This window comes from Erinaceus europaeus, chromosome 7, assembly GCF_950295315.1.
Source record: "Erinaceus europaeus chromosome 7, mEriEur2.1, whole genome shotgun sequence".
Taxonomy (NCBI): Eukaryota; Metazoa; Chordata; class Mammalia; order Eulipotyphla; family Erinaceidae; genus Erinaceus; species Erinaceus europaeus.
The window spans coordinates 53,302,078-53,314,181 of NC_080168.1; positions in this window are offsets into that span (position 1 = coordinate 53,302,078).

Sequence of the window (12,104 nt, forward strand, 5' to 3'; positions counted from 1 at the left end):
CAATGACAAGGAAAGCAACTGGAGGCACAACTGTGGGACTTTTAACTCACCTCAATTCCTTGAGCTGAGGACCTGCATGTTGGTTTCTGGCCAAGGAGTAGGAGCAGAGGAAAGCATAAGGGAGAGGAAAGCCTAAGAAGACAAAAGATTCCTTTGTCAGCCAACTGTGGCTCAAGCCTCAACAGCTTTACTGAACATTCTCACTGACTACAGTGAGTCTCTATGGCTCCCACCCAAATCTCCTCCTTCCTAATCTCTTTCTCCCTCACTGGGGATCAAACCTGCATCAGAGCTATCTTCCAATTCAGACTCTGCTCTGCACCCATTTTATCTAACATGCACTTCTTTTTTTTTTAATTAATTTATTTATTTAATAAAGGAGACATTAACAAAATTATAGGATGGGGGGTACAACTCCACACAATTCCCACCACCCAATCTCCGTATCTCATCCCCTCCCCAATAGCTTTCCCATTCTCTATCCCTCTGGGAGTATGGACCCAGGGTCGTTCTGGGTTGTAGAAGGTAGAAGGTCTGGTTTCTGTAATTTCTTCCCCGCTGAACATGGGCGTTGACTGGTTGATCCATACTCCCAGTCTGCCTCTCTCTTTCCCTAGTAGGGTGAGTCTCTGGGGAAGCGGAGCTCCAGGACGCATTGGTGGGGTCTTCAGTCCAGGGAAGCCTGGCTGGCATCCTGATGGCATCTGGAACCTGGTAGCTGAAAAGAGAGTTAACATACAAAGCCAAACAAATTGTTGAAGAATCATGGACCCAAAGATTGGAATAGTGGAGAGGAAGTATTGGGGGGTACTCACTGCAAACACTAGTGTACTACTGCTTTCAGGTATATATCTGCACTAGTTTATGTATACCTGTGAACATATGTTCTATCTCCTGGAACCTGGTCTATATCTAGGTTTTGGGACTTTGTTAGGAAGTGAACCACCTGGGATGGAATTAGAGAATACTACGAAAGGAAAGGTCTCACCCGAGTGATGAAGCTGAAGGGTTGTCATTCCACACCTGAAGTCTCTGGACAGTTTGAAGTGAAACATGCTGGGGTGGCACTCGTTGTGTTGATTAGGTTGCAATCAGCGGATGCAATATTATTTGATAAAAATATGGAGAAGCATACGGGAAAGTGAGCCCTACCCTAGGGTCCCAGGACTGGGGGAAGTTTAGGCTCTATAGTGGAAATGTGAGGTTCCTGCTGTCTTGGGGTTTGAGAAGACAATGGATAGTTACTGTTATCATCACATTATTTGGTAATTGGGTTAGCTTTGAAAACTCCCTTTGTTAGACATACAATCAATTTCCCCCCCTCATATTAATTAAATAGTGATTTATATGATGTCAATTTACTAGTTGTGTACATAAACACCATTCCCATCACCAAAAGATTGTGTCCCATCCCACCCAACCACCCCTACCCCCACCCCACCCCCGCCGGCCCAGGAAGCTGCATGTCCACCCTTCCCCTCACCACAGGGTTTTTACTTTGGTGCCCTACTTTCAATTTAGTCAGATCCTACCTTTAGTTTCCCTTTCTGATCTTCTTTCTCAACTTGTGTTGATGAGTGGGATCATCCCATACTCATCTTTATCTTTCTGACTTAGCTCACTTAACATAATTCCTTCTAGCTCTGTCCAAGATGGGTCAGAGAAGTTGAGTTCATTGTTCTTAGTAGCTGCATAGTATTCCATTGTGTATATATACCACAGCTTTCTCAGCCACTCATCTGTTGTTGGGCACCTGGGTTGCTTCCAGGTTTAGCTATTATGAATTATGCTGCTATGAACATAGGAGTACACACATCTTTTTGGTTGGGTGTTATGGAGTCCTTGGGGTATATCCCCAGTAGAGGAATTACTGGATCATATGGAAGGTCCATGTCTAGCCTTATGAGAGTTCTCCAGACTGCTCTCCACAGAGGCTACACCAATTTACATTCCCACCAGCAATGTAAAAGGGTTCCTCTGTCCCCACAACCTCTCCAGCATTTGTTGCTGCTGTCCTTTTTGATGTATGCCAGTCTCACAGGAGCGAGGTGGTATCTCAATGTTGTCTTAATTTGCATTTCTCTGACAATCAGCAACCTGGAGCAGTTTTTCATGTTTGTTAGCCTTTTGGATCTCCTCTGGAGTGAATGTTCTGTTCATATCCTCTGCCCATATTTGGATGAGGTCATTTGCTCTTTTGGCGCTAAGTTTGCTGAGGTCTTTGTATATTTTGTTTATTAGTCTCTTGTCCGATGAATGGCATGTATGGAATTGAAAGCCCAGAACTAAACCCCCACACCTAAGGACATCTAATCTTTGATGTCCAAACGTATTAAATGGAAGAAGAAGGCTCTCTTCAATAAATGGTGCTGGGAAAAAAAATGGGTTGTAACATGCAGAAGAATGAAACTGAACCACTTTATCTCACCAGAAACAAAAATCAACTCCAAATGGATTAAAGACCTGGATGTTAGACCAGAAACAATCAAATACTTAGAGGAAAACATTGGTAAAACACTTTCCCATCTAAACCTCAAGGACATCTTTGATGAAACACACCCAATTGCAAGGAAGACTAAAGCAGAAACAAACAAATGGGATTATATAAAATTGAAAAGCTTATGCACAGCCAAAGAAACTATCACACAAAGAGACCCCTCACAGAATGGGAGAAGATCTAACATGCATTTCACAACAACCAGAAAATCATTCCCCATTTCACACTGACTTGGCACCTGCTTTTCAGAGTGCCTAAACTAGTACAACAGCTATCTGGAGAGGTATGATAAGTATTCTACAGTTAATTCTATATAACTGGAATTAATGTGTAAAATAAACCTTAATTTTTTCCCTAAAATCCTGAATTAAAGAAATATTAAATTAACTCTACAAATTATAAAATTATCTAATAGGCTCAATAAGTGAGGCTGTCTGACATTTAAATACATTTATTTTATTTTATTTTATTTTATTTTATTTTGCCACTAGGGTTATTGCTGGGGCTCAGTGCCTACATGCCAAATCTACTGCTCCTAATGGCCATTTATTTCCTTTTTTTTTCTCTACTTTTTTTTTTCTTTCTGTTGGAGATAAAGAGAAATTGAGAGGAAATAAGGAGATAGGAAGAGAGAGAGAGAGAGACCTGAAGCACTGCTTCACCACTCAGGCAGCTCCCCGTGGTGGGCTAAACCTGAGTCCATGTGCTCGGTAATGTGTGTATTTAACCAGGTTCTCCACCCCCCAGCTCTGACATTTGCATTTTATTTTTATTTATTTATTTATTTATTTATTTATTTATTTATTTTTGCCTTAGAGGTTATGGCCAGGACTCAGGGATAGCACTATGATCCACTGCTCTCCTGGTGGCCATTTTTCCTGTTTTTCTTCTTTCTTTTTTTTTAATTTTGTTTTTTATTTTTATTTATAAAAAGGAAACACTGACAAAAACCACAGGATAAGAAGGGTACAACTCCCAACCCCTCCCGATAGCTTTCCTATTCTTTATCCCTCCAGGAGTATGGACCCAGGGTTATTAGAGTGCAGAAGGTGGAAAGTCTGGCTTCTGTAATTGTTTCCCTGCTGAACATGGGCGTTGACAGGTCAATCCATACTCCCATCCTGCCTCTCTCTTTCCCTACTTTCCTCCAGTTTTCATTGAATAGGACAGAGAGAATAATTGAGAGAGAAGGGGGAGAGAAAAAGGGAGAAATAGACACCATCACATCTTCTTCACCGATTGTGGAGCCTGGCTCCTGTAGGTGGGGAGCCAGGGGCTCAAACCTGGATCCTTGCAGGAATCCTTGCGCTTCATAATATATATGTGCGCTTAACCAGTTGTGCCACAGCCTGGGCCCCCCTTACATTAGTATTTCAAGATTTTTTTTATAAATAAACTTTATTCATTTTTTCCCTTTTGTTGCCCTTGTTGTTTATCATCATTGTTGTTATTATTGTATTGGATAGGAGAGAAAGAAATGGAGAGAGGAGGAGAAAAGAAAGATAGACACCTGCAGACCTGCTTCACCTCCTGTGAAGCGACTCCCTCGCAGGTGGGGAGCCAGGGGCTTGAACCAGGATTCTGATGCAGATCCGTGCACTTTCCACCATGTGAGCTTAACCTGCTGTGCCACTGCCTGGCTCCCTCAAGATTATTTTAAATGGAATGTTTGGGTCAGTATAAGAAAAGTGAGTGAGTGAGTAAATAAATATGTTTAACCTCCATCAATATTCCAATTATGAATTACTCAGATGCTGTCTCAAATAAGAATGGTGTGTGTGTGTGTGTGTGTGTGTGTGTGTCTCACATGTAGTGTGGGTTACAAGACTGTGAGATTACTGGGTGTAGTTCTACATTGTATCCATGCCAAAGTTCTGTGTCCCCAGCCTCCTAAAGACAACCACCATAGTTCTCACAAACAGTCTTGGAAAAAGCCTGCTTCTATTTTTTGTTTGTTTGTTTTTTGTTTTTGCAACTTCATGTGTATCAGTTCTCTAGATTCCACATATGATTGAAACCACATGGTCATTTTCTTTCATCTCTACTTATTGTGCTAAGTAAAATAACCTCCAGCCCTATCCATTTTTGCCCCACAGGACACAATACCATCATTTTTATTGCAAAGTAGTACTACATGGAGTATATATCCCATAATGTCTTTAGTCAAACATCTGTTGATGGGTATTTAGGCTGCTTATGCTCTTAAGCTATTGTGAATAATGCAGCTATAGATAAATGCCTAAAAGTGCTATTGCTGAACATAGGGTAGTTCCATTTTTATTTAAGGACTCTCCATACAATCTTCCAACAGGGCTACACCAGTTTTATTCCTAACTGCAGTGTAAAAGAGTCCCCTTTTCTCCACAACCTCACCAACAGCCCAAAACTTAGAAGCAACTAATATCAAACATCTATAAAGAACTGGTACAGTTCAACAAAATTAAAAAATGAGCCAAAGAACTGGATAGACAGTTTTCTAAAGTAGAGATACACATGGATCACAGACATGAAGAAATGTTCAATGTGGGGGCTGGGTGGTGACACCTGGTTAAGCAAACATAGTACTAGATGCAAGGATAAGCACGAGGACCCAGGTTTTGAGCCCTTGCTCCCTACCTGCAACAGCGATGCTTCACTAGTGGTGTAGTAGGTCTGCAGGTGTCTTTCTTTCCCTCTATTTCCCCCTCCCCTCTCAATTTCTTTGTCCTGTCAAATGAAAAGGGAAAAAAAAAAAGGCCACCAGAAGTGGTCAATTCATAGTGCCTGAGCCCCAGTGGCTGGAAGCGAAAAAAAAAAAAAATTAAATATCCCCACAGCACTGAAGGAAAGTTTGGTTCTGTGGTCTCTATTTCTCTCTCTAAATAAATATTTGTTAAACAAAAATTAGTATAGCCACAGGACCTTTGGAATATAACTAAAATATACTTACTATCTATCTACAGAACAAAGACCTCCTCCCAACTCTTTATCTGCACTACTCTGGCCTTTAGGTTGATTAGTCAACAACTTGTTTGGCTTTATATGTTAACTTTCTTTTCAGCCACCAGGTTCCAGATGCTAGCATGATGCCAACCAGACTTCCCTGGACAGACAACCCCACCAATGTGTCCTGGAGCTCCAATTCCCCAGAACCTCACCCCACTAGGGAAAGAGAGAGGCAGGCTGGGAGTATGGATTGACCTGTCAATGCCCATGTTCAGTGGGGAAGCAATTGCAGAAGCCAGATCTTCCACCTTTTGCATCCCACAATGACCTTGAGTCCATACTCCCAGAGGGATAAAGAATGAGAAAGCTATCGACGGATGGGATGGGATATGGAGTTCTGGTGGTGAGAACTGTGTGGAGTTATACCCCTCTTATCCTATGGATAAGGACCAACATAAAGATCCCGGTTTGAGACCCTGGCTCCCCACCTGCAGGGGAGTCGCTTCACAAGCGGTGAAGTAAGTCTGCAGATGTCTATCTTTCTCTCCTCCTCTGTATTCCCTTCCTCTCTCCATTTCTCTCTGTCTTATCCAACAACAAAAACATCAATAACAACAATAACTACAACAATAAAAACAAGGACAACAAAAGAGAATAAATAAATATTAAATAAATATTTATTTTTTATTTATTACCAGGACATTGCTTAGCTCTGGTTTATGGTGGTGTAGGGAACTTAACCTGGGACTTTGGAGCCTCAAGTATGAGAGTCTCTTTGCAAAACCATTATACTATCTACCCCAGCTATTGTAATTATTTTTTAAATCACAATCCCCCACAGTGACTAAAGTCTCAAGTCACTGTCTGCAGGTTAATTCTGGATCATCCAGATAATCCAAGTGATAACCCATATGCTTCTCCAATTCTAATCAGGGCAAGTGTTTCTCTCTTCATATGTGATAGCAAAAAACTGCCTTCACATATTGTAATGTCAATATCATTGTACATTGCTATACTGCATTAATAGTGCACTGTACTATAATGTACAGTATATAGATGATGCACAATAAGTATCATGCATAAATAGAATATAAAAAGTATTATTCCAGGGGTTGGGTGGTGGCACACCTGGTTGAGCACACATGTTGCAAAGCGCAAGGACCCAGGTTCGAGCCCCCAACCCCCACCTGCAGGGGGGAAGTTTTGCGAGTGGTGAAGCAGGGTTGCAGGTGTCTTTCTGTCTCTTTCCCTTTCTGTCTCCCCCTTCCCCTCGATTTCTGATTGTCTCTATCCAATAAATAAATAAAGATAATAAAAATAAAATAAAAAGTATTATTCTACTAGTATACTTATGATGCATTATCATCAATAATGTCTGGATTAATTATCATATAATACACTGTCAATGTATAATTATATTGAATACATATTACATGTAATGCATATTATTACATGCATATAATGTATATGATTTATGTGTTATAACATCAAATTAGTTACATAGAGTAACCAGGTTAAATGCTGATTAATAGTCAAATCTATACCTCTGCCAGTATGTCTGATTTCTCCCCAACTCTTGAGAGAAAAGAAAGTAAAGCAAACAAACCCTCCAAAGTATCTTTAAAGGATAGCTCTCACAAAAGTTAGATGGCTAAATTGCCAATCTTATTCATTATATGTCTTTTCTCCTGAGACAGTCAATTTCTATAAATGGGCATACATTTTCTAGGATCTGAGCTGTGTACCTCAATGTCTTTATGCCAGAACATGATTATTAGAAAACTGGGAAGAATCACAGCACCAAAGTAAACTTAAGTCAACGACACTCAAAGTTAATACTGTCTCATTTTCAAAATTTGATCAAGTATAATCTTTAAATCATCATCACTAAAGTATAGAATGTTGTAACTTTTAGAATCATGTAACACAGGTAGAAAAATAAATCATCACATGATACTCTTACATCTCCAAGGTCACACAAATATTACTGTTTCATAAAAAGACAGGAACAAGATAAAATACTCATGTTATGCTGTCATTTCCTTCCAAAGTATGTAATTATCTTGTTTCCCTAAGAAAATGTGTATGTAAGTCAAAAGCTCAGGAATTAGGTTTCCAGTGAAAGTCCCATATTTATCTACTTAGATCCTACTTAGATGTAGACCTTCTGCTTTCTGATGGATTTATAGACTAGCTGTTCTTAACTTGATTTTCTATAGAAAGAACATTATAAGCATTCTCTGTACCTTTTTGTATACATATACATATTTACTTCATGATATCAACGGGAGGAGAAATAAAGTTCTGTTTAGAAAACAGTAAATCAACATAACTACACTACACTCTATTCAAGTAATTCTTAAGTTTGGAGAATTGTAACATTTCCCTCATAGCTTTTAAAGTTTTTATTGCTTGAATATATTATGAGGCTGTTACATGAATTACAATTATGTGGCGAGTGTTCTTTAGATGAGACATAGCACTGAAAACTATGTTAAAAAGAGAAAAAATAAATAACGGATGGGTTTTAGTTAGGTTCACAATGTGTATAAAGAATGAGTTCCATATTTCAACATAGTGGGTCTAAATCCCAGTTCATCTACTTATTGTTAAAGCAGAATGAATTCATAATAGCTGTCTTTTTGGGATAGTAGGATTAAGTAAGAGCATTCCCATAAGTCTCATTAGCATGGTATATAAAACACAGACAGAACATGATGGCTATGAACCACTATAGTTACTGTCAAACTCAGCTGTCACTTCAATCTGCAAAACTCACTGTCCAAATATTCCCAAATAAATCCTTTAGGGAGAATCATTCCTCTCCATCTGTACTAGTTTGGTATTATCTTTATATATGTCTTAGGACTCTGCATCTGTGAATGATGGTTAGTGACACGTATGCCTGACTTTTTTTTTTCCATTGGACACTAGGTAACAGATGGTGACTTCACCTTTATCTTCTTAATATATTTTTTCGTTCCTATAACTTCTCATCCTTCTGTCCTTGTGAAAAATGTTATCTCTCCCTTGACTCACTGGGTCAACATACCCTGCCACTTAAGGAAGACTGGTCCTGAAATGATGGCTTTCTGGTGAATTTATAGACTTGCTTTCTGTGCAAGTGCAGCCTAGAATGTTGCTACCTATGACCATAGAATGCGAGCTCAGATCCATAGGGATACAGAGGTTACACAGGCTCCTTTGCTAAATACGAATAGATAGGGGCCCTAGGTCAGATCAATGAGGTTAACAGTATTCATATACTTTCCTCCTATTTGGGAGCTATTCTCTGCTCTGATCCAGCTTTCTACTTCTAGTCTCAACTCTGATATCATCTTCCCAGACAATACTTTAGCCCACCTGCATGTTAGCCATAAGGCTCAGGCAAAAATTAGTAAAGTCATGGGACCCTTGGAATATACCTAAAAAAGACTTCCTAGCTTCTTCCCATATGAACATCCATAATTCCATCTGCTCTATTATTACCTTTAGGTTTCCTTATTATTAAAAAATTTATTCTATTTTATATCTTACTACTTTTCAGCCACAAAGCTGCAGATGCTACCACAATGCCATCCTAACTTCCCTCGGCATACAACCTCACCAATGTGTCCTGGAACCCCAGTAGGGAAAGATAGAGACAGGCTGTGGGTATGAATCAACCTGTCAATGTCCATGTCCATCAGAGAAGCAATTACTGAAGCCAGACTTCCAACCTTCTGCACCACATAGAGATTTTTGAGCCGTACTCCCATAGGGATAAAGAATAGGGAACCTGCCAATGGATGGGATGGGATATGGCACTCCGGTGGTGGGAAGTGTATGAATTTTACCCCTCTTATCCCACAGTCTTGTCAATACTTATTAAATCACTAATAATAATAAAAAGAAGTTGAAAAGTAAGAAAGCACAAAGCAGAACTTGAACTGGAGTTGATGTACTGCACCAAAGTAAAAGACTCTGGGGTGGAGGAAGGGTTCAGGTCCTAGAACATGATGGCAGAGGAGGACTGAATTGTTATGTGGAAAATGAGAAATGTTACACATGTTCAAACTACTGCATTTTACTGTTGACTGTAAACCATTAATCCCCCTCAAGAAAAATAGAAAAGAAAACAAGTCTAACCATTCATTCTACTCACTTTCTTACCAATATAGGTTTACTACATTTCTTTGTTTATTCTTCAACATCCCTTTTACTCAGGGGGAATTATTTAAATAACATATGTGCCTTGTCCATTGTCTATTTCTCTATCTCCTCACAGAATGTTAGCTAAATTCTGGTCACCATTGAATTCTAAGGTTCAGGTTAATACATGTTAACCTAAATTCTCAGAAATTATTTCTTAGATGAATCAAGAGAGGGTCAAGATATAATAGTCACAGTAGAAATGAGGAGTATTGAAGCCCCTTGCTTAGAGAACTAAGGTTGGCAGTCAGTTTTGAATAATGAAAAAGCAAACATTCAAGGTCAACAGTGAATAATAAGGTATCAATTCCTACTTTATTTCCTTTACTTTGACTATTCCTTCCTATACAAGCTCCTTAACTGCCAATATTGTTATGTGGACCAGAAATCTTGGCTCTGGATCCTCAAGGGATGTGTTTTGGGGATAAGGGGGGAGTGCTAGGAGAGTTGTATGGACAGAGGGGGCATACCTACATACCTCTTCCAATTGGTTGCTCTTGGGTTATATCTTTTTATAAGAAACTGGCAATAGACAATACAAACACACAGACTATCACTTGAAAACAGACAAGAGATTAACCACAAGGCCTTCTGACAACACTAGAAGCAAAGAAAAAGGCAAGAAGGAGAAATTTCTCTAGAAACATCAGTGTGTGTGGCCCTGCCAACACCTTGGTTTCAAATTTTAATTTTTTTCATGTCTTGTTATTTGATAGGACAGAGAGAAATTAAGAGGGGAGCAGGAGAAACACAGGGAGAGAAAAAGAGAGACAACTGCAACACTGCTAACCACTTGTGAAACTTCTGCCACGATAGGTGGGGAATGAGGGATTGAACCTGGGTACTTAAAGATGATATGTGCGCACTCAACTGGGTACCCAAGCACCTGGCCTTATTTTTTAGCCTTTATAACTGAGAAATCTATCATGTCTATTGTTTCAGGGTATCCTGCTGTGGTTCTTAGTCATGACAACCAAGGAAACTAATACAGGTTCCTTTACACATTAGGTCTCTGCTACTGGTCCCATGGAAAGATGAACCAAACTGTGACAGGATTTTCCTCAGAATGAAACATTCACTTTATAAGGGCAGACATTAAAAAAAAAAAAAAAAAAGATAGTGCAGCGGGTTAAGCGCAGGTAGCACAAAGCGCAGGGACCAGCGTAGGGATCATGGTTCAAGCCTGTGGCTCCCCACCTGCAGGGGAGTCCTTCACAGGCAGTGGAGCAGGTCTGCAGGTGTCTCTCTCTCTCTCCCCCTCTCTGTCTTCCCTCCTCTCTCCATTTCTCTGTCCTATCCAACAATGACGACATCAACAACAATAACTACAGAAACAGTGAAATACAACAAGGGCAACAAAAGAGAAAGTAAATAAATAAATATAAAAAACATAATTAAAAAAATAGCAGGGCCAGGTGGTGGTGCACCTGGTTAAGCGCACACATTACAGTGCACAAGGATCCAGTTTCAAGCCCTGGTCCCCATGTGCAGGGGGAAAGCTTACAAGTGGTGAAACAGAGCTGCAGATGTCTCTCTTGTCTCTTTTCCTCTCTGTTTCCCACTCCCCTCTCAATTTCTCATTGACTGTATCCAATAGTAAATAAATAAAATAAAGGGATTTTAAAAAAATTTTAAATAAATAGCTGACTCTGGCCTGGAAAAGAACTTACCTAGACTGTGGTTAAGATGTCTCTAATTGTATAAAGACTGAATGAATTTTCAGCTGGGATGGGTTGGTGTGGCAAGATCACAAAAGGGTATATCGGGATACTCCAGTGAACACTGTAGAAGTGAACAGGAAAAAAAGAGTTTACTTGTTGGCCAGAGATAATCACATGAATGAAGATTCTGTTGTCTTTTCTGAGTAAAGACAGATCCCTGAATTTTCAGTCTGATTGAAATTGCAACATGTTGGTATAGAAGGAAGACTTAGCAGGGCAAAAGAGTGATAAGACCAATGGCAATAAGAGCCAGGTAACAGGTCATATGGTACACACTTAACCATGCCTAAAGACCAGGGTTCAAGCTCCAGCCCTACCATCATATGGGAGCATCAGTAGGGGATCCTTCATGAGTAGTGTCTCTCCTCTCTGTTTCTCTTTTTTCCTACCTCTCACTGTCCACCTAAAAAATAATAACAGTATATAATAATAACACCTGGGCAGTGGCAGCGGGTTAAGTGAACATGACACAAAGCTCAAGGACCAGCATAAGGATACTAGTTTGAGCCCCTGGCTCCCCACCTTTTGGGGGAGGTTCGTTTCACAAGTGGTGAAGCAGGTCTACATGTGTCATCTTTCTCCCTGTCTTCCCCTCCTTTCTAGATTTCTCTCTGTTCTATCCAACAATAGCGATAAAGAACAAGGGCAACAAAAATGGGGGAAATGGCCTCCAGAAGCAGTGGATTCGCAGTGCATGCACCGAGCCCCAGCTATAACCCTGGAAGCAATAAATAAATAATAAATAAATAAAATAAAAAATAACAGTATAA